The following is a 24461-nucleotide window of genomic DNA, read 5'->3' on the forward strand; positions in this document are numbered from 1 at the left end:
GACGGAATTTGTCTCATGTCAAGAGACTAGCTTAAGAATCACCAACACTATCGTCCGTCACAAAGCGGCGAGGTGAGATGCAACTGGAGTACAAACATCGGGACTTCTAGAACTGTATGCTCTGCTTGGCTAGATCGGGCTGAGAGGAAATCTTGATGGAGTGATGTAGCGATTACGAGACGCGGATCGACTATTGGAGCCGTGTTTACGGGTCAGAAGCTTGTTAGGATGCAGATATCGACACTGCTGCGATCAATCGAATCATGTTCTCACCCATTTCTGCTGAACCATAGATTACGAGTGCTACGGGGATGTTTCATCAGCTAGTGAGTGGGATGAACTACTGGCGCCCTCAGAGAAGGCCCAAAGGTATTCAATTTGCTCAAGAGTTTTCAGGTTATTGATATGGGGTGTGTACCCTTCGCCTTTATGACGGCTTGAACTAAGCCGTGGTCACTTTTAATGATACGTCTGAATGTCTATGGAGGAATGGCTGCCCATTCTTTCTCAAGAGTCAAAACCAGAGAAGATAGCGCTGTTGAATACTGGGTTCAGGAGCTGCGTCGACTTTCTACGTCGTCCCGAAGGTGTTCAAATGGCTCTGAGCACTATGGGACTTAACATCTGAGGTCATCAGTCCACTAGAAGTCAGAACTACTTAAACCTAACTAACCTAAGGACATCACACACATTCATGCCCGAGGCAGGATTCGAACCTGCGACCGTAGCGGTCGTGCGGTTCCAGACTGAAGCGCCTAGAACCGCTCGGCCACACCGGCCGGCCCGAAGGTGTTACACTGGATTAACGTTGGCACTCTGCACGGGACAGATGACTCGTCCCAATCATCCACAGTCCATTGGCGTCGCTGTTTACGTCACACCAGTCGTTGCTTAGCACTGAATACCGAAAACTGTGGGCTTATAAGGAGCTGCTTAATCACACTGCCCTGTTCTTTTTAACGACATTCGCACAGTCAATGCGCTAACTGGTTTGCTAGAGTAGCATTTGGAAACTTCCTTCCGCTGAACTAATGCAGTTTTGTACAGCTTAACTCCGCACTGATCGTCGGTCCATGTAGGTCAATACATGAGGTCTACCTGGCCTTAGTTTAGTTGTTGCTCTCCCTTACCTTTTCCACTCCACAATAATATCACCAACAGTCCATTTGGGCAGCCTTAGAAGGCTTCAGACGCCCCTGAGGGATTTGTTACTCACAAGAAGAGGTCCCCAGCGATGTGCTCGACGTTTTGTACCATCTGTATAGGTTAAGATAACAGTTATCACACACTACAGCCATTCGTCCCGGTGGGTCCACGCTTGCGAGTAACTGACGGAAGAAAATCGTAGTTGCGTGTGACACTGAGCAGCATTAAAAAGGTTGTCTTTTGTGGTCTGGTTCCGTGATATAACAGATACTCATTGTCCCATTTTGCATCACCTCGGTTCTGAGAGTTCCGGAACCAGTACGGGTAATTGAACTAGAGGATAACGTAAACATCATTTCCGTCTTTTTATTGCTCATGAAAAGCACGCATTGCATGTTGTACCATCATAAAGCGAGATCTTGACAGGTGGTGATCGAGATTGCTGCACACACCGGTACCTCTAATACCCAGTAGCACGTCCTCTTGCATTGATGCATACCTATATTCGTCGTGGAATACTATCCACAAGTTCATCAAGGCACTGTTGGTGCAGATTGTCCCATTCCCCATCGGCGATTCGGCGTAGATCCCTCAGAGTGGTTGGTGGGTCACGTCATCCATAAACAGCCCTTCTCAATCTATCCCATGCATGGCCGATAGGGTTTATGTCTGCAGAATATGCTGGCCACTCTAGTCGGGCAATGTTGGTATCCTGAAGGAAGTCATTCACAAGATGTGCTCGATGGGGGCACGAATTGTCGTCCATGAGGCCGAATGCCTCACCAATATGCTGCCGATATGGTTTCACTATAGGTCGTAGGATGGCATTCACGTATTGTACAGCCGTTACGGCGCCTTCCATGACCACCAGCGGCGTACGTCGCCCCCCACGTAACGCCACCCCAAAACAGCAGGGAACCTCCACGTTGCTGCACTCGCTGGACAGTGTGTCTAAGGTGTTCAGACTGACCGGGTTGCCTCCAAACACGTCTCCGACGACTGTCTGATTGAAGGCATATGCGACACTCATCGGTGAAGAGAACGTGATAACAATCCTGAGCGGTCCATTCGGCATGTTGTTGGGCCCATCTGTGCCGCGCTGCGTGGTGTCGTGGTTGCAAAGATGGACCTCGTCATGGACGTCGGCAGTGAAGTTGCCAATCATGCAGCCTATTGTGCACAGTTTGAGTAGTAACACGACATCTGTGGCTGCACGAAAAGCATTATTCAACATGGTGGCTTTGCTGTCATGGTTCCTCCGAGCCATAATCCGTAGGTAGCGGTCATCCACTGCAGTAGTAGCCCTTGGGCGGCCTGAGCGAGGCATGTAATCGACAGTTCCTTTCTCTCTGTATCTCCTTCAAGGCCGAACAACATCACTTTGGTTCACTCCGAGACGCCTGGACGCGATGGAACCCCCGTATTGACCGTCTAGGCATGGTTGAACTACGGACAACACAAGGCGTGTACCTCCTTCCTGGTGGAATGACTGGAAATGATCGGCTGTCGTATACCCTCCGTTTCATGGTTGTTTATATCTTAGGGCGGGTTTTAGTGACATCTCTGAACAGTTAAAGTTACTGTGCCTGTGATACAATATCCACAGTCAAGTGTATCTTCAAAGAGTTCTGGGAACCGTGGAGTTAAAAAAAATGGCTCTGAGCACTATGGGACGTAACATCTGAGGTCATCAGTCCCCTAGAAATTAGAACTACTTAAACCTAACTAACCTAAGGACAGCACACACATCAATGACCGTAGCGGTCGCGCGGTTCCAGACTGTAGCGCCTAGAACCACGCGGCCACGGGGAGTTGCAGAACTTGTTTTTATATGTGTAGTTCCACATGCAGGAGGTTCTGGGTTTGAACATCATCCGGTGCTTTACTTTTTTATTTTAAAATCTTTTTCGAAATTACTTTGATCATTATTTTTATTCAATTAATTAATATAAATCTGTTTTTGTGTCAACTTCTTCATTTGCTCTCATATTTCTTCCTGTCATTCTTTTTAGACTTGAAATCTTTGTTCATCGGTTTTTCGTTAGTTAATGTATTAACTTCGATTAAATCCTTGGTTTTATCATGCTGGTTTTTTTTTTCGTGCACATTATTATTACGTCTATTTCTCATTATGCATGAATTTCGTTTTACTTATAAACCCTTCTTTCACTTAAATCTTAATCTGCGTTATCTTGACCATAGTGCAATAGGTATTTAGGTTATGTTTTAAATGTTTGTGTGATAATTACCAGGCAAAGAAGTTGCATATCTGGTAACGAAAAATACATTGTTCATACCTTTGTACATTCAGTATAAATAGATACTTCGTCTTTTGTTTTTTAACTGATAGGTCGGAATTTTCAAATAATTTAATATTATAATAGGCAACTATAAATAAATTCAAATTCACAAAAATTCCGATTGTAAAATAATTATATAAATAAACAATGAAACAATTTAAAAATATCAAACAGTGATTAAAATGACGTGACAAATGAATAAAAGAAAAAAATTACATTTAAACCAGTTAATTTAATAAAAATAATGGTCAGAGTCATTTCGATAAAATTCATAATTAGAAGAATTAGTCTATATGACGAGGTTCGAACCCACATCTTCTTGCGTACGAAGCTTTTAGCCTGCCCACCACACCACGCAACCATTCTGTGTAACACACCTTTTTTAACGTTATTAAGGGTCAAGTAAAATTGCACAATTTCTTTTTTCGTCAGTTACTCGCAAACGAGGGCACACCAGGGTGAATCGCTGCTCGGTGTGACACCTGGCATCTTCACCTACATCACCGTGTATTTGGATTCAAAAAATCGATCCCAATGGTGGAACATCCAATGGACTCTCCGCATTCCGAGTCACAGAGCCCTCTGCTGTTACTGCCTCTCTAATGACAACGCAACAAATATTTAAGTTATGGATAATATTATGGTCACATTAATCAGTATATTATTCTTTTCGATGACTTATCGGTATGTTGAAGGTCAATTGCCAACCCAGACGACAATGTGAAAAGTGCGGTTGTGCATGTACTCCTAGAAGACTTTAGATAGACGTAAGGACATGTTCATGAAGTCAAGATTCATTAACCAATGTTAACCAGACACTGGTTAATAATCGGATCCATTTTTTTACAATAATATAGTTTTTGAAGTACGTAAGTTGAAGACGAAAGATCCGTGCCCAAAGACTGGAAAGTTGTCCAGGTCACACCAGTATTCAACAAAGGTAGTAGGAGTAATCTAGTAAATTAAAGGTCCATATCATTAACGTCGCTATGCATCAGGATTCTGAAATCTTTATTGTGTTCGAATATTATGAATTAGCTCGAAGAGAATGATCCATTTACACACAGTCAACACGGATTTTTGAAACATCGTTCTTGTGAAACACAACCAGCTCTTCACTCACACAAATCATTGAGTGCTATTGACAAGGTATTTCAAATGGCTTCTGTATTTCTAGATTTCCAAGGGCATTTGACACAGTACCTCACAAATAGAACTGCGTGTTTATGGAATATCAAAAATGGTACAAATGACTCTGAGCACTATGGGACTTAACATCGATGGTCATCAGTCCCCTAGAACTTAGAACTACGTAAACCTAACTAACCTAAGGACATCACACACTTCCATGCCCGAGGCAGGATTCGAACCTGCGACCGTAGCAGTCGCGCGGCTCCGGACTGAGCGCCTAGAACCGCTAGACCACCGCGGCCGGCTTATGGAATATCGTCTCAGTTATGTGACTGGGTTCGTGGCTTCCTGTCAGGTGTCATAGATCGTAGTAACTGATGGAAAGTCATCAAGTAAAACGGAGGTGATTTCTAGGATTGAGCAATCGCCTTAGGTTGTTTGCAGATGATGCTGTCGTCTATTGTCTAGTAATGACATCAGAAGATCAAAACAGATTGCAGAACGATTTAGAAAAGGTACCTACATGGTGCGAAAATTGGCAATTGGCGTTATACAATGAGAAATGCGAAATCATCCACACGAGTGCTAAAAAAATAGACTTTGCTTACAAGATACCTCAGTCAAATCCAAAGACTGTAAATTCAAGTAAATAGCTAATATTTACAATTACGAACAACTTAAATTGGGAAAAAAAGATAGAAAATGTTGTCGGGAAGACAAAACAAAGACTGCATTTTATTGGCAGAACATTTAGAAAATGCAACAGGTCTCCTAAAGAAATTGCTTACACTACTCTTGTCTGTCCAATTCTGTAGTACTGCTGTGGTGTACAGGATCCGTATCAGACAGTGTTGCTGGATTACAGCCTGCACTACACTTGTCCGACCTCTTTTGGAGCACTGCTGCGCGGTGTGGGATCATTACCAGATGGGATTAACGGAGTACATCGAGAAAGTCCAACGAAGAGCAGTACATTTTATATTATGGTGAAATAGGGTAGACAGTGTCTCGGACATGATACAGGATTTGGGGTGGACATTACTAAAACAAAGGTGTTTCTCATTGCGGCGGAATCTTCTCACGAAAATTCGATCACCAATTTTCTCCTCTGAATATGATAATATTTTATTGACGCCGACCTACATAGGGAGAGACGATCAGTATAATAAAATAAGAGGAATCAGAACTCACATAGAAATATATGTGTGTTCGTATTTTCCGAGCGTTGTTCGACATTGGAGTAATAGGCCAGGCACTGAAGTATGATTTGCAGTGTATCCACGTAGCGTAGATGTAGATGCAGATGTATATGTAGATGTAGTTGCAGAAGACAGGAGCCAGTAGACTTCGAGGAGACGGTCTATATAGGCAAGCAGTTGTGGAGAATGTCGTTGCCAACAGTAACTAAACACACACGAAAATAATCGGGAGTCATTGCATACACACACACACACACACACACACACACACAGTCGACTCATGAACGATCGGCGAGCCAAAACGCGTCGTCCAGTAGGATCACCGACCGACGATCCACCCAGACCGTGGCCCGGCTCAAGTGATGCGTGGCGGCAATGGTCGGGCGAGCCATGTCGACGCAGACCTTACTGCAGCTCCAATCCGACTGTCACTGCAGAATTCGCGTAACCCTGTGAACACCGAAACAAAACGATGTGAGTTCCACAAAGCTGGAATTATAGGGCGAGTTGCAAATCCAGAAGCATTCGTGAATGGTGCATGTGCCCGTAAAAGAAAAACATGATGTCAAGGCCACAAAACCTGGACTATGGAGCAATGAAAGCAAGTCATTGGTCATGTGAGTTTTGCTTCACACTATTTCCAACTTCTTACCATGCTTACGTCTGACGTACTTCGGTTACTGTATGAGGCCACACTGCCTCCAAGGATTATGTGACCCTATTGGCTGATCTGCTCCATCCCCTGGTACAGTATCTGTTCCCCAGTGCTGATGCTGTGTTCCAAGACGACAGGGCCCCTGTTCACAAGGGTTGCATCGCCCAGGAAGATTTTGTCAGCAAGAAGATGAATTGTCGGATCTCCCCTGGTCACCACAATCACCAGTCCTCAGTATTACTGACCCTCTGTTGTCTACTTTGGGGAGAAGGGTGGGTGATCGCTGTCCACCTACATCATCGTTACGTGAACTGGTCACTCTTTTGCCGCATTCGGGAGGACGACGGTTCAATCCCGCGTCCGGCCATCCTGATTTAGGTTTTCCGTGATTTCCCTAAATCGCTCCAGGCAAATGCCGGGATGGTTCCTTTCAAAGGGCACGGCCGACTTCCTTCCCCGTCCTTCCCTACTCCGATGAGACCGATGACCTCGCTGTCTGGTCTCCTTCCCCAAACCAACCAACCAACCAACCACTCTTTTGCTGGAAAAATGGTATAAGACTCCCTTCAAAATCGCTTAGGACTCGTATTTATTAAGAGACTACTGAAAGATATTTTGAGCGCCCATGGTTTTCCTAGACTGTATTGGACATGGTAGTGTGTTGTGTTTTCTTGCACCAGGTGACTTTCAATCTCGCAGAGTGCACAGACCGTATGATATTGGCTCTATAGTGTGTGAGTATGTATGTGTATTCCTTGTGACTTTCCAATGTCGATCTTTATTCTCCCAAAAACTTTCATGTGGAATGAATTAATGCCGTGCCGCAAGAAATAATACAAATATTTGATGTCATGTGGGTGGAGTATGTTTTCTGCTAGTTGCAGGTGCTTTGCCTGGCGACCGTGCCAGGTGAAACTTCCTTATAGAATTTTTACTTAAGCTGAAATAACTAGGAAGATGTAACTTCCTAATTCTCAAAACGCTGTGTGAAACTGAACATACTGTCACATTGCTTGTCTCATCATTTCATATCTGACCTACTTAATTATTCCTGACAAATACAACTCAAACACAATCTGACTGCTTAAATAATTAACACAAAAGAACTGCCCTGAATTAGAAGAAATCCTAACAATAACCCATAGATTTCATAAGACATTTACCTCACAAAATGTCATCATTACAAGAACTACAGCGATACAGCAAGCAGCCATACAGCCAGCCAAATAAAAGATTCTGACTACTGTAGGCTCTAACTACTGATAGGCATGTGGTTAGCAAAGAATAGATTTAGTTGCAGAGCAAACAATGTATTTAGCAAATTTTACCTTAATAATTGGACATCCAGTTCAAAAAATTATAGAAGCGTCTGTGACATCCAGTTACAAAAAAATATATATAATTTTCAATAATTTTAAATCTTTGTGACTGACACATCCAGACCGTCTGCTCGCACTAACACTTCAGACTTCTAACCTCCATTTCTCCTAACTGTAAACTTCCAATCTCCATCACTGCTGGTTGTTGACCTCCAACTGTCATCACTGCTGGCTGTTCACCTCCAACTGAGAGTCCCACCAGCCAGAGAGTCTCTTACGCAGGGTGCAAAGTGCTGTCAGAGTTATTAATCCACACTATCGCTCTACCAACACATAAACATATAAACAGGTTACTTACAAAGAGTGATGTATATTGTATGGGATCATGATTTTTTAAGTGCATTTGAGGTAGGTGACACTACTTGTAACGAGCAAGAGAGGATTTGTTTAGAGATTTTGATATTGTAGAAGGAAACTACGACGATTTAGGGATTTGACTGATGTGTTATGACGATATTTTTACTACGATGACGTGTATTATGACTTCGAGATATGGTTATGATCATTATGAAAAGTGTGTATACATGTGACACTTGTTCATGAGATTTAGTTTCTATACACTTCCAATGTAAATTTTCAACCTGTGAAATTTTTTATTTGTATGAACTGTCATTATAGCTGAAACTGTTGTCGTCCATATTTTCGTAAAGAGTATAGGTGACCTTGACATACTGCTCTGCTGCGTCCAGCTGCGCACTAGCCACTTTGAAATATACCCACTGTTGTGTGGACTTTCAACTTCACTTGTGCTGCTCTGAAGCTCGCCGCACTCCTATAGGCGCTCACATAGCTGCAGAATGCACCACTACCGTGACACACTATTACTTGGAAACATACAATCACACTTTGGGGTCTGTACTTCGTGCTACTTACTGAAATGCTTATGAAGTGATGAGAAATATTGTTATGTCCACACACGTATTTATGACTAGTATCCCTCACGAGAGTTTTGAGAATTTTTACTGACTTATGAAATGCTGCATGGCTATTGAATGATGTTTCCATGCTTTACTTTGTACAAATTTGCTTATTTTATTTCGTATCTATTTGCCAGTTGGCCTGCAGCATTTGTTTTACAAAATAAAATTTAATACATATGCTAATGTATACACTTTCTGTCAATAGATCTATTAAATAATAATTCTATGATCTACATTCTTAAAAAAGGAGCAATAGGAAAGGAATGAAGCATAACTAGAAGAAAGGACTAATAACAGGAATTATATACATAATTTTCTTTTCAGCGACTTCGTAATCTTTTGGTAGAATAAGTTGATGTGCTGCACCACTCTAGTGTTAAGATGTGACTTAGACATTAAGATGTGAATTGTCATTTCCCTTATCTGCTTTGCTGTCTTTACTGCAATACTTTTTATGCTTGTGCTTTGTCATGTTTAGGTATAAGTTACTGCATTTTCTGCTGCTATTGGTTAGGCATTGTCCTGCTGAATTTTACTTAGTATTAGCTAGTTTTACCACTGATTTATTTTTCTTGTTTGCTGCATATTGCCTTATATTAGTTGCAATGTTGCATTTGCTTTGCTAATTTAGATATACTGCTGCTTCCTTTGGCAATTTACATTTTTTGTCATTCTGGCGTGTGTTAATTGTTTTGTGCTTCTGCATTGCCTTGTTCATTAGTTTATGTATCTGAGCTCAGAAAAAGTTAGTTTAAGAGGGGTATGCTATGTAAGATAATGAGTTGTGATGAGTTGGGAAGAAATGCATTGCGAAGCTATAAGGAAAAGGTTTGGCCGAAGAGTATTGTACAATGAGGAACAATTATATTGTTAAGTAGGATTTTTTTGGATGCAAATGATGAACTAAGGTAGATCTCTGAGAATAAAATGAAGTTTTGATTGGAAATGAAGTACTACAAGTACTACAGTACTAAATGTTACACTGAAAACATACCCTGTCCTTCCCTTTTGTGTTATTCCCCTGTGTTTATGTGTACCCTTGTGTGTTTGTGTTCTTCCTGTCTCTGTGTGTTTACCTGTCAAGATAAATTTGGTAGAATTTTTTTCCCTTCTAATACTAAGCTGCATTCACTATGATGAAGAATACTGTTATCCTCAAATCTAACCTGTTTTTTTTACTTTGAATAGATGTTCAGACATTATTTGTTCTGTTCTGTTTTCTTTCAATGCTCATGTACCAAGTTAATGTTCCTTATGATATTCTCATATTTCATAATTCCTGTAATACTCATGTATATGTTTATTTCTATTCTTTTTGTAAAGCCTGTATTACTGCAAATGTTATCTGTATTATCATATTCTCTACTGTAATGATGTTTTCTTTACATTTGTGATTGAAATTGTATGCTGTAAAATTGAAATTGTATAGACACCAGTTCTTCAAGTAAAGTAAATAGAAGGGTTCATTTAACTGCACACATTTTGTCTGTTGGTCATCGTATATGTATAAAACATCAGAGGTTATATAACTGACTTAGTGCGTGTACATGTGTTGATAATTCAGCAAGGGACTGGTTAACAGCATTGCTGGTTCTAAGGATACTGCAAAAAATTAGTGAGTGCACAAGTAGTGGGTCATGGACTTAATACATTGTCATCAAGACTCTTCAATTGTGATTGTGCACTCACATAGTCGCAACAGATGGCTGTTGACCATCTCTACAAGGACTACAGTGGGTCTGCGCCTTTGGTTGCCCACTACTACAATCATTTCTACAAGTGCTACAGTGGGTCTGCACCTTTGGTGGCCCATTACTGCAACAATCTCTACAAGGAATACTGTGGGTCTACTCTCTGGTGACCTACCAATTCTACCAAGATTCTTCAAGACATGAACTGACTCTGCTGTGAGTCTGCTCTGTTGTGGCCCATTACTAATTCTCATGTCTTCATGGGGGGGAAAGCACTACTTATTCAAGACTGCATGGAGGTCCACTACTTACGTGTGCATTTTCTTTTACTGCCAGACTGTGTGCATAAAACTGTCATAGATTACTCTTCTGATGAATGATTGGAACTGTCTTGAGGGACAGTGAGGACAACATTTGCTTTATTAACCAACAGTAAATTACCAATTGTGTGCATCTGATCTATTTGATTTTGTAAATATAAAAAAAAAAAAATCTTGACAAATTTGTCTTGGCCACTGCCCAAAACACTTTGCAAAATTTTTTGAGAGGGACAGGGGGGCTATGTAAGTAGCCTGTTTATATGTTGGCAGCGCGATAGACAGCATTAATAAGTCTGACAGCTCCTGCACCCTCTATAAGAGAGTCTGTGGCTGGTGGGACTCTCAGTTGGAGGTGAATAGCCAGCACTGATGGAGGTTGGAAGTTTATAGTTAGCAGAGATGGAGGGAAGAGGTCTGAATTTTTTTGAACTGGATGTCACAGACGATTATATAATTTTTTTGTCCTGGATGTCCAATTATTAAGATAAAATTTGCTAAGTACATTGTTTGCTCTGCAACTCAATCTTTCCTTTGCTAACCATGTGCCTATTAGTAGTTAGAGACTACAGTAGTTAGAATCTTTTATTTGGCTGGCTGTATTGGTGCTTGCTTTATCGCTGTAGTTCGTGTAATGAAGATTTTTGTGAGGTAAGTATCTTATGAAATGTATACGTTATTGTTAGGATATCTTCTAATTCAGGGCAATTCTTTTGTGTTGATTTTTTGAGCAGTCAGACTGCGTTTGAGTTGTATTTGTCAGGAATAATTCAGTAGGTCAGATATGAAATGGTAAGACAAGCAAAGAGACAGTACGTTCAGTTTCATCCAGCAGTTTCAGAATTAAATTAAATAGTTTCATCTTCCCAGTTATTTCAGCTTAAGTAAAAATTTAATAAAGAAGTTTCAGGATTAGCATCCACTGCACTTCACTTTTCGTTTCTCCCACCAAGAAAACTGGCTTGAAAAATGATGAAGAGAAATCTCGGAGTCGCCAAAGTGCGACTCACTGATAAAAATATGTAATTTTCAGACAAATTTTATCGCTACTAAAAGAAGGTCTTTTGGAGAATTCTATGAAAATCATGTCACATGACATAATACTTTTTGAATTGCTGATTTTCACTGTTCTCTTTTTTTTCAGTTACACAACAAGGGTACATTATCAAGTGTCAATAAACCACCTTGATGAATGCTGGCAGGTGTGCAAAGGGTGAAAATAATGCAAAACATAATTTATTGTTTGCGCCCAGTCTCACTTTTGGGAGGTAAAACACATCCTGAAAAGTAATCTGCAGTATTAGGTTTGGAGGGAATACCTTCAAAATCATGATGTATAAAAAGTGTTTATCATATTGAAGTTGATATTTAATTAACGTTCTTGAAAACTATATAACCGAATTTTGTAATAACTTGAAATATTTCAAAATAGCCCATCACCATTAATTAGTTTTCAACACATAGATTCAAGAAGCTTTCAAGCTACATACATCAATGTCTAATAATGCTGGTTTCTTAAATACCATTTTCGGAAAATAAGCTGTACACAATTTGCTGTCAGAGTACATTCAACACACCTAATTAATTATCTAAACATTCATTACCATTCTAGTTATTTATTTTAATTATAGTTGTTTTATATTTTGAATTGTTGGTTTACACTTTACATTCATTTTTGTTCTGTTGTCAATCTCCACTTGAGAGAAAATGTAATTATGCTGCAGCTACACATATATAATCAATTCTTTTCGCCATGTCTTACCAACATACTGAAGTGTACTTGATACAAATCAGGATATTTAGAGGATCACCTGCGAAAATTTGAAATCTTCCTAAACTTTGTTTTATGGTTTGCTCTTTGTTGTGTATATCATGTGAAGAAATTTCGTTCATTTAGGTATGTGGTGTAAGAAAACGTTGTGTTTCTAGCATTTATTTACAGATTATCATTATTGTAATGATTTTCTATCATAATAAACTTACTTGTTATTTTAAATTAAGAAAGTATACTTTCATGAACTGGTAAATTAAAAAAAAAGGTAAAATGTAAAGTAACACTTTAAAACAAAAAACAATTACAATCAAAATAAATAACTATACTAATAATGATGTTTAGATATTTTAATTCTGTGTTCAAAATACTCTGACAGCACGTTCTGTACAGCTTACTTGCCAAAAATGACATTTAAGAAACCAGCTTTATTACAAATGAATGTATGTAGCTTGAAAGCTTCTTTAATATGTGGGTTGTAATAAAAGTTTTGTTTTCGAAATTAATGAATGGTGATGGGGTAATTTGCAAAACTTCAAATTATTACAAAATTCGGTTCTACAGTTTTCAAGAACGTTAGTCACATATGAACTTTTATATGATAAACATTCTTTGTACATCATCATTTCGAAGATATTCCTTCCAAACCTAATATGGCAAATTACTTTTCAGGGTGTGTTTTAGCCGATAAAAGTTAAATTGGGTGCAAATAAGAAAAATACATATTGCATTATTTTGTCCCTCTACACACCTGCCAAGCTTCACCAATATCGTTTATTGACACTTGGGGACGTTCCCTTGTTAGTAGTACTAGGGGCTAGAACAAATCGTTGGACACCTTTTCATTGCAGGATTGTGTCCTAGGGGAGCTTTGATAATTGTGATGTGAGCCTAATCCAGTCTCATCTTGCATCTGTACAGCCTCATTCTAATTAAGTTTTAAGGGACATTTGTTGATATTTATGAGTTTTGTTTAAGTAACGTATTTCAGAGATTGTTTTTGATGACAGCCCCATGTGTTTATCTAAATAAATCGTCACCGTTCATAATGAAAGACTGACACTGACTTCACACATAAATTGCAATCACCCATTCCCCTTCCTATCCTCCCACATGCACCAACTTCTGAAAAATCAACGTGCAAGCAATATTAGAACAGATATAAAGAAATGAACGGAATGAAAAATGTGGTATGCAATATAGCCCAGAAAGATTTCCGTTGCGTAACCTTCCCTGACATGCTTGCTTAGTTTTGTGTTGTCCATTTGTAAGTAGGCTGTTTATGTTTTCTCTATGTAAGTAGGCTGTTTATGTTTTCTCTATGTAAGTAGGCTGTTTATGTTTTCTCTATGTAAGTAGGCTGTTTATGTTTTCTCTATGTAAGTAGGCTGTTTATGTTTTCTCTATGTAAGTAGGCTGTTTATGTTTTCTTATTGGCAACGTTACGTAGCGCTCAATATGAAAATCACTGGCTGTGCTGTGTGCAGTCTGTGGCTAGTTTGCATTGTTGTCTGCCATTGTAGTGTTAGGCAGCTGGCTGTGAACAGCGCGTAGCGTTGGGCAGTTGGAGGTGAGCCGCCAGCAGTGGTGGATGTGGGGAGAGAGATGGCGGAGTTTTGTAATTTTTCATGAACTGATATATTTATATATGATGATATCAAGGTAAATACATTGTTTGTTCTCTATTAATATCTTTCATTTGCTAACTATCCCTATCAGTAGTTAGTGCCTTCCATAGTTTGAATCTTTTATTTAGCTGGCAGTAGTGGCGCTCGCTGTATTGCAGTAGCTTGAGCAGCGAAGATTTTTGTGAGGTAAGTGATTTGTGAAAGGTATAGTTTAATGTTAGTCAGGGCCATTCTTTTGTAGGGAATTTTGAAAGTCAGATTGCGTTGCGCTAAAAACATTGTGTGTCAGGTTAAGCACAGTCCCGTGCATAATTGTTCAAAGGGGACGTTTCATATGTCGACCCTTGGCCTAGGATACCTCACTGGAGTCTTCTGATTTTTTCTTGTAGTTTGTGTAATTAGTGTAGATTTTGTTTATTGCTAGCGCGTAATTGTAGAGAGAATCTCCTTTGTAGTTGTAGCCTTTCATTGTTGTACAGTAAAACAGTTGTGGCATGCATGTAGATTTGCACCAAGTATTTCGCAGCTGTAATTAACTAGATATTATTTTCAGTGTTATGTTAATGTGTTCTCTTATTTTTGCTCTTCAAATTGTGTTTTTCTGTGTTATCGTGTGAAATATTGTGACAATTATGGCGTGTGAAAAACGTAACACTAGGCTCCAAAGTAAACTGAGAAATGACAGTGAAGACGAAGGCAGTGTGTTAGCGCCGCAGAGTAATGAATTAACAGACATTCAAAGTAGTAATTTGGTAACTGTTCATTGGGAAATGGAGCAGGCGGCAAACAATGGCACGGACAGTGAAACAATTAGTGAAGAGGGAAGCATTATCGATCGATCGGTCGGCAACAGCTCGCCTCAGGAATCCGAAATGACAGGACACAATTTCGCAAATACTGTAGATTCAGGTTTTGGGTTATCACCGTTTTCTCAAATAAGTCAAGACGCATTTTCTGCTTGTCAAAATGTGAATGTTGCCGGTGCAAATGCACTGTCGAAAAGCGTAGAGAAACAGATTCCAGACACTAATACATTATTATTGCAATTAATGCAACAAATGGAACAAAATCAGAGACAAATGGGACAAAATCTTAAAAAGTTAGACACAGTGGAACAAAATCTCAAAAAGTTAGACACAATGGAACAAAATCAGAGACAAACACAACAAAAGCTTCAAAAGTTAGACACAATGGAACAAAATCTTCAAAAGTTAGACACTACACTTGAACAAACACGTGAAGATTTAACCACTGAGTTACATAACATTGAATCGAAATGTCAAAAAGTCTGTAATGACGTAAAAACACAAATTTGTGAGCATTTTCAACCTATTTTTTCGCGGCATGAAAATGCATTACAGAATCACGAAGCAGCCATAAAAGAACTGCAAGCCATTGTTCATGAAAATCATGAGACCTTGTGGGCTAAAATTGACTCAGTTGCATCTACCGATTCGGTTACGCAACTTGCAAAAACTCAGGAAAACTTAAAGGACACAGTAGATACTCTGAAACTTGGTTCAGAAAAACACACTGAGGAAATGTGTTCACTATCAGAGAAAGTAGTTGAACTTTCGGTTCAGCTAAATAATTTATCTACGAAGGTAGATGATAATCTGAATGACGCAAAACCGGTAGTCTTTAATGACACAGAACAGAGCGAACAAATTAGGAAACTGAAACAAAATCTGAATCAAATTGATACGCAACACCAAAGAGAAATCCGGGAAGTACAAGATCAGCTGACACAGGTAATACAAGAATTACGTATTTCAGAAGACACTCGCGCTCCAACACGGGAAGAGGAACTTAGAAATACGCAAAAGCCACAAAATAATAACACAGGGCATTTCGGTAATTATGAAAGAAATTGGCAAGGTACACCGAATTTTGAGATGGAACCGCCGACACGACGTAACTATGACCGAGATGCTACTCGCCGACACGATGATTTTGACTATAAGCTGTTCATTACTACACGTAAATTCAAAACGTTTAAGAATTCTGCCAACGACATTCATCCACAAGCGTGGCTCCATCAATTCTCTCATTGTTTCCCTCCCAACTGGGCATTGGAGCACAGGTTAGAATTTATGTGTGGCTACTTAGAGAATGAACCAGCTGTAAGAATGCGATCGGTCATTCACGATTGCCACAGTGAAGGAGAATTTTACCATGCCTTCCTCTCAGCATATTGGTCTCAAGCCACACAAGACCGCGTAAAACATGGCATCATAATGATGAAACATTTCGAACAATCTGAATTCTCCAGTCTTGTGAAATATTTTGAAGACATGTTGCACAAGAATCAATACCTGTCAAACCCATACAGCCCCTCAGAACTCATCCGCATTTGCTTAATCAAACTGCCTGAACATTTACGACATATTATTTTGGCAGGACGTTGCAAAGACGACATTGAAGCATTTCAGGGACTGTTACAAGAATTAGAAATTGACACTGACAATCGCGGAACGCGAAACCAGGAACACAACAATTACAGGTCACATCCGTCGCAATTCCGCGATGAAAGAAATAATAACTGGACGCGACAAGGCTATTCTCACAACACAAATCGTGACCGAAACAGACACCACCCGTATGACAACCGCTGGCAGAAAAATAGTTACAGAGAAAGATCGCATTTCTGTAGAAATGAATATGACAGAGATAACCGCAGAAACAGACAATATGGGAACCAAAACAATTATTACCAGGGGAGACAGAATAACTTCAGACGCAACAGTTCAGCGCGCAGTTACGACTCAGGGAGAAATTCTCCACCACTTAACCGACAAGAAAGGAACTACAGAAACTACCGACAAAACGACAGACGTGAATTTCATCAGAACTGGCGGGATTCTAACAGAGCTGGGCCCTCTCGGCAAGGCGAATTCGTAGAAGTTAGGTCTCCTAATCCCAATAACGACGCGCGCCAACAAAGAAACAGACAATGACTCACACCGCAGGCAGCCGCGTGCGCCGGCTGGCTCAGAGAAAAATAGCATAGACGCTAACCTTGAGAAAAACTCCAGTATTCTTTACCGACGTATACCGCCTGACAATTGCATTCAAGTTGAAACTCTGCGTACTAGGAAGAGTAAAGGTTTACACCACATTTCTCATGTAAAACCATTTATTGACAGATAATCTGCCTTTTAACTTTGTCTTTGCCATAAAACGTTTCACTTCACGTTACTAGTATGCTTTAGAAACTGTTACCATGCAACAATGTTTGAAGTTAAATATCCAGCCAAGAACCAAGAGAACTTATTTAAACAGAAATGACGAATGCATTGTTATAGTAAACAGACGTCACAGTGTTATTGTGTGTGTACATTCTTGCTTGTTTGTTGCACGATTACGTAACGACTATAAGGCTCACATACTTAGAACATTTACCAGTACTGCTAATGAGATTTTAATGCAACATTTTGGTTTATTTGAAAATACATTCTGAATTTAAAGTGCTTTCTGAGAGATACCAGATGACACAGAGATTAGTTTATGTGACAGCTACACGATTTTATCACGACGCTACTAATGAGTGACAATTTACAATGTTGCTTTTGCGGTGTATCTGTTTTATATCTGCACAGTTTTCTGAATTCTTCTGGAAATCAAAACATGTTTTATTAGTAACTTTTGTGGTATAGCTACAAGGAGACAGCCTTTTCCATAGCACAACAATACGTTACAGCACAGTACTTTCATCATCACAACAATAAGCGTAATAACTAAGATATCTCTACGCAAAGCATTTCACTTTTGTTTATCATGAGGTAAGTACATTGGCTTCTGCAGAACTTAGCTTTCGGAGGAAAATAACTACGACACTTTCACAGAGATTATCTTACAACAAGATGCACATTTAGCGCTACAGGACACGCATTTCAGTGATCAATTTTATACTTAAAACATTTATTTTTAAAGATTTTTGAATTACAAACAAAGTTTTCCGTGATATATTTCATTCCATTGGTGTAATCTGTAACACCTGAGGGTATAATTACATTAATCCTCAGGGGGGTACACGCCTACTTTGTGTACCATGTGTTTGGCAAGCACAAGGAGCCCTAGCTAATATGGTATTTGCTTATACAACTTTACACATCGGTACCATATTTCTCTAACACACAAATTACACAGCTATCTGATCATTTAACTGAGAGAGACAAACATTTATTTTACTACATCAGTGACAGATGTTTACGCAATTACACCGTTGGATAACTTCAAACTTATGAAACTGTATTTTGTCTGTACTTTGTAAACTGTTCATATTTTTTCGGAATCATTGTGATACTATGAGAGCTTTGAATGATGTATTTGGTAAAGGGATTATGATTTTTAAAGTACGTTTGAGGCAGATGACACTTTTGACATGAGCAGAGAATTTTTTTAATTATTGGAGGAAGTTACGACGATTTTGAGATTTGACTGAGGTGTTATGATGTTATTATTACGACGACGATGTGTATTATGTTGTTGAGGAATGTTTATTATGCTACGTATTTCTCACGATGAAATATTGAAGAAGTGTCGACGAATATGTATATGTATAATGAGGTAAGGAATAATGAGTAGTGTTTAGGGACTCTGATTTATGAAAAGGATGTTGGAAACCAAGAAACGTACTTTAAGAGTTATGAAATGTGTGACTGTATCACAATGCTGACGAATATTCTTTTTTTTGGACACTTATATTTATAGGATTTTGTTTCTACAGATTTGCAACGCTAATTCTTGACCTGTGAAATATTGTTAAATAGACTGCCACGGTAGCAGAAACTGCTGTCGTAAATATTTCCGTACGACAGTTAAGTGACCACCTGCACGTAATGCGTCGCGGGCACCCAGCTGTGTCAGACGCCTGGAGAAAAAGCCATTATTGCGAGCCCTTTTCAGCGGCACAGGTAGAAAAAAAAAGGGGACGTGGGACGTGTCAAACACCTGGAGAACAAGCCATTAGGGTGTGCCTTTCATCGCTAATGCGACACCCTCGTTACTTGAAAACATATGATTACTCGCACTTTGTGCTAATTACTGAAATGCTTATGAATTGATGGGAAATATTCGTACATCTGCACACCTGATTACGACAAGCGTCTTTCTACGAGAGTTGAGAGCTACTAACTTATGAAATGTCACATGACTACTGAATGATATTTTTATGCTTTGCTTTTCATAGTTGCTTATTTCATTTGATACCTGTTTTTCAGCTGTGTTGCAGCACTGCTTTTATAAAATGAAATGCATTTGCTAATGTGAACACTTTCTGTCAACAGATCTATTAAATAATTATTTTATGATCCACATTCTTTAAAAAAAGGAGCACTTGGAAAGGAAAGAACAATAAGAAGGAAGTAGTAACAGTAACACATAATTTTCTTTTCAAGTACATGGTAATATTTCTTTTTACAATCAGTTGTTGTGGTGCACCACTTTAATTACATAGACATTAAGATGTGAATATACATTTCCCTTATCTGCATTGTTGTTTAGTGTAATATTTTTTCTGCTTGCGCTATGTCATGTTTAGGTATACGTTGCTGCTGTTTGCCAGGCATAGTGTTATTGAATTTGACTTTTGCTAATTTATACTGTAGCTTGCTTTGCAATTTTCCATTTTTTTCATTGCTGTTTATAATAATTGTTTTACGTGCTGCTGCATTGCCTCGTCCCTTAGTTTAGCATCTGAGCTCAGTAGATTTAAGTTAGCTTAAGAGGGGGTAGACTATATGAGAAACTGACTATGGAGAATAGGTAAAGAATGCATTGCGAAGTTATATAAAAAGGATTTGGGCCCAAATGAGTAGTGTACAATCAGAAATAATTATTTTGAAAGAAATATGAACAGAATACAGAAAGCATGCTTGGATAAGATTTTTTTGGTGGAAGCAAAGGTTGAAATAAGACGAATGATCTATAGAATGAAGTTTTGGGTTGGACTGCAGTACCAAATGTTACACTGAAAACGAACCCTGTCCTTTCCTATTGGTGTTATCCCACTATGTGTTTGTGTACCCTTGAGTATTTGTGTTCTTCCTGTCTCTGTGTACTGTTTCATAGAATTTTTTTTCTCTTCTAATACTAAGCTATATTCACTAGGAGGAGGAATACTGTTATCCTCAAATATAAGTTGCATTAATAATATGTTATTTTCTTTGTAAAGTTGTTTACAATTCTGTTCTGTTTCAATGTTCATGTGTGAAATTAATGTTTCGAAAACTATTCTCATTATTTTATGTATGTACTTATGCCACTATTTTTGTAACACTGATGTATATGTTTATTTCTATTCATTTGTAACGCCTGTTTTACTACAAATGTTATCTGTATTGTTATGTTCTTTAATGATGTATTTTGTACCTTTGTAATTGTATTCTCATGTTATAATATTGTAATTGACACCAGTTCATCAAATTAAGTAACTTGTAAGCATTCCTTTCACTGCACACGTTTCTGTTGGTCATAGTATGTGGACAATATGTGAGAAGTAGGGACTGTTAGTGTTTGCACGTGTGTTAATAATTCTGCAAGGGACTGGATAACAGCATTGCTGGTTCTAAGGACAATTCCAAAAACTTTGTGAGTGCACAAGTGGTGGTTTATGGACTTGCTATATTCTCTACAAGACTCTTCGATGGTGATTGCGCACCTGCACAGTCGCAACAGATGGCTGCTGGCCATTTCTACCAGGACTACAGTGGGTCTGCACCTCTGGTGGCCCACCAATACCATTATCTCTACAAGGACTACAGTGGGTCTGCATCTATGATGACCTACCAATACCATTATCTCTGCAAGGACTACAGTGGGTCTACATCTTTGATGATCCATCAATACCATTATTTCTACAAGGACTGCAGTGGGTCTGCACCTCTGGTGGCCCACCAATACCGTAATCTCTACCAGGACTACAGTGGGTCTGCTCTGTGATGACCTACCTACCAATATTCGTCAGAACTTCGAATGACTCTGCTGTGGGTTTGCTCTGTTGTGGCCCATTACCTGTATGCATATCAAGAGTCAGCACTGTCTTTCCATTGGAAGGACAACACTACTTCTTCAAGACTGCATGGAACTCCACTACTTCTGTGTGCATTGTCTTTTACTGCTCAGACTTTGAGAAAAGAAACGGCAGTTTTACTGTGGTGAACAATGTGGACTGTCTTTATGGACGGTGAGAAAATTTAAGCTTTTGACCAACATTGTATCAATAAGTGTGTGCATTTGATTTCTTTGTTATTGTAATTATGAAAAATTTTTTTCAAATCTGTATTGGCCACTGCCCAATCCAATTTGTAAAAATTTTTGTGGGGAGCGTGGGGGCTATGTAAGTAGGCTGTTTATGTTTTCTCTATGTAAGTAGGCTGTTTATGTTTTCTCTATGTAAGTAGGCTGTTTATGTTTTCTCTATGTAAGTAGGCTGTTTATGTTTTCTCTATGTAAGTAGGCTGTTTATGTTTTCTCTATGTAAGTAGGCTGTTTATGTTTTCTTATTGGCAACGTTACGTAGCGCTCAATATGAAAATCACTGGCTGTGCTGTGTGCAGTCTGTGGCTAGTTTGCATTGTTGTCTGCCATTGTAGTGTTAGGCAGCTGGCTGTGAACAGCGCGTAGCGTTGGGCAGTTGGAGGTGAGCCGCCAGCAGTGGTGGATGTGGGGAGAGAGATGGCGGAGTTTTGTAATTTTTCATGAACTGATATATTTATATATGATGATATCAAGGTAAATACATTGTTTGTTCTCTATTAATATCTTTCATTTGCTAACTATCCCTATCAGTAGTTAGTGCCTTCCATAGTTTGAATCTTTTATTTAGCTGGCAGTAGTGGCGCTCGCTGTATTGCAGTAGCTTGAGCAGCGAAGATTTTTGTGAGGTAAGTGATTTGTGAAAGGTATAGTTTAATGTTAGTCAGGGCCATTCTTTTGTAGGGAATTTTGAAAGTCAGATTGCGTTGCGCTAAAAACATTGTGTGTCAGGTTAAGCACAGTCCCGTGCATAATTGTTCAAAGGGGACGTTTCACATTGTGCTAAATAGTAGGTTATCTTTCTTATAGGGCCATGTCCGTTGCCCTATCAATCAAGCATTAATACAAGCATGTTAGGTAACGAACATGATGTGACCGAGACGTACGTACAGGTCTACATTTACTTCAGTTTTAATGCAGTTATTCTGCACCTACGTTCAAATGCCTTTATTGCTAAGAACAGGCACATTAAAATAGAGGTCATACCCTTCATATAACGACCCTGCTTCAGGTCCTTTTCCGAATGTAATTACGGTTTCTTACACCTACCTTTTCTGTGGAGAAGCAGCTCCGGATCTTTTATGAAGAACAAAGGGCGCTAGTAATTAAAAAATCTTACATCCAGTTTTCACTTCCTGTAGCAATGTTCCCCAAACTCTTTGATTGTCTTCTTTTTCTGTTTTCCCACAGTCATTGATTCAGTACCACAAGATTCTGTGCTCCAAACGTATGTTACAGAAATTTCTTCCTCAAATTAAGGCTCATGTTTGACAATTTTCTTTGCTTGTGGTAATCTGCTTTTCCTGTTCTCCTGCCTTCATCTGTGGTGTGTTAATTCGCTTTCAGTGTAGCAGACTTCCTTAACTTGGTGTACTTCGTGGTCCGCTTTTTCTGCTTTAAGCTTATCGCTGATCTCATTTCTGCTACAACTCATTGCTTTCATCTTTTTTCGGTTTACTCCTAATCCATATTCAATATTTATTACACTGTTATTTCACTCAACACTTCCTCTGCTTCATTTCCACTGCGGGTAGCAGCGAATATCATCGTTGCTTTCTTTTCATCCTGAATTTTAATCCCACACTTGAACCTTTCTTTATCTCCGTCATTGTTTCTTCGATGTATGGACTGAATAGTAGAAGAGAAAGAGTACGTCAGTGTGTTACACTCATTTTAATGTCCGCCCCTGGTAGATGAGTGGTCAGCGCGACGGAATGTCACAACTAACGGCCCGGGTTCGATTCCCGACTTTTCTCCGCTCAGGGACTGGGTATTGTGTTCTCCTTATCATCATTTCATCCCCATCGACATGCAAATTGCCGCGGTGGCATCAACTCGAAAGCTTTGAACCAGGCGAACGGTCTACCCGACGTGAGGCCCTAGCCACACGGCATTTCTATTTTTACTCTTTTTAATATAGGCGCTTAGTTCTTGGTGGACATTACATATCCTCCACAGTGAAAATTACTTAAAGCACTAGAAAAGAACTGCTCAACAGAATAAAATTGTACAGCAATTTACCCTGTTGGTATTCATGTACATATTCATCTTTCCCTCTCAATCAAATCCATATTCACGTGGCATCTTCTTCGAGCCACGGTTTATTTTTCTTCTTACTTTTTAACGCCTGGTTATAAGGAAAAAGTTAAAACAGAAATTGACATTTTGAGACTTATTCCGCTACAAGGCAGCGAGGTTCCTCGCTTTCTAGTTCTGCATTCGACGAACCACCATACATTATTCACAGCCTCCCCGTCCCATGGAATGTATGTATATGTTTCTATACTCGGAACTCCTTAAAACTCTTCCAGAGGTACATTACGCCATTACGCCAGAGGTGCATTACGTCATGACTCCCACTAGATACTGTTGAGCATTTTGCTCTCGCGCTGCTGCGCAAACCTACAACCGAGTACCTTCTTTTGTCTCGTAGGTGTAGCTAACTTGGAGCGGGTCGCCACATGCATAACCCCTAGTATCGGTCGGTTGAGATCTGCCTGTTCAAAGTATTCGTTGTTGAATTCCTTCAGTGAGTCCTAACCCCCTAATGTACGCCCCTTACTACTTCATTTATGTATCTGTTTCACATCAAACCACATCTGTTGGAGGTCATTTATATTGTGAGCACTGGCAATCATATCTCTTTCTATTTGCGGGTCGCTCGTTTAACTTTCGCTTCTAACGATGTCTCGTCATTGAGAGAGTTGTCTTCGGTAATCCATGACATTGTGTAATATTCCGTGACATGTAATCCTGTTCAACGCGCAGGAGTGTGTAAAGTACGCGTACCTGTAACGAAGCAACATGGCATATTAAGATCTCGGTACCTTTGATGAGGTAGTATAGGCCTGCACGCCTGGGAAATTCTAGTGCTACGCCAAAGAACTTGCATTTCTTCAAACATATGGGACTGGGGGTTGATCCAGACAGCTATCATTAGGTGTTGTTAGAAGAGGAGGGAGTTGTTTAGTTTCAGCAACTACGTCTTGAGATCCAGTAGCCTGTCCTGTACTGACCAACTTCATTTGCATTTCGGTTTTGCAACTATATATAATTTCAACAAACC

This window comes from Schistocerca serialis, chromosome 8, assembly GCF_023864345.2.
Source record: "Schistocerca serialis cubense isolate TAMUIC-IGC-003099 chromosome 8, iqSchSeri2.2, whole genome shotgun sequence".
Lineage (NCBI taxonomy): Eukaryota > Metazoa > Arthropoda > Insecta > Orthoptera > Acrididae > Schistocerca > Schistocerca serialis.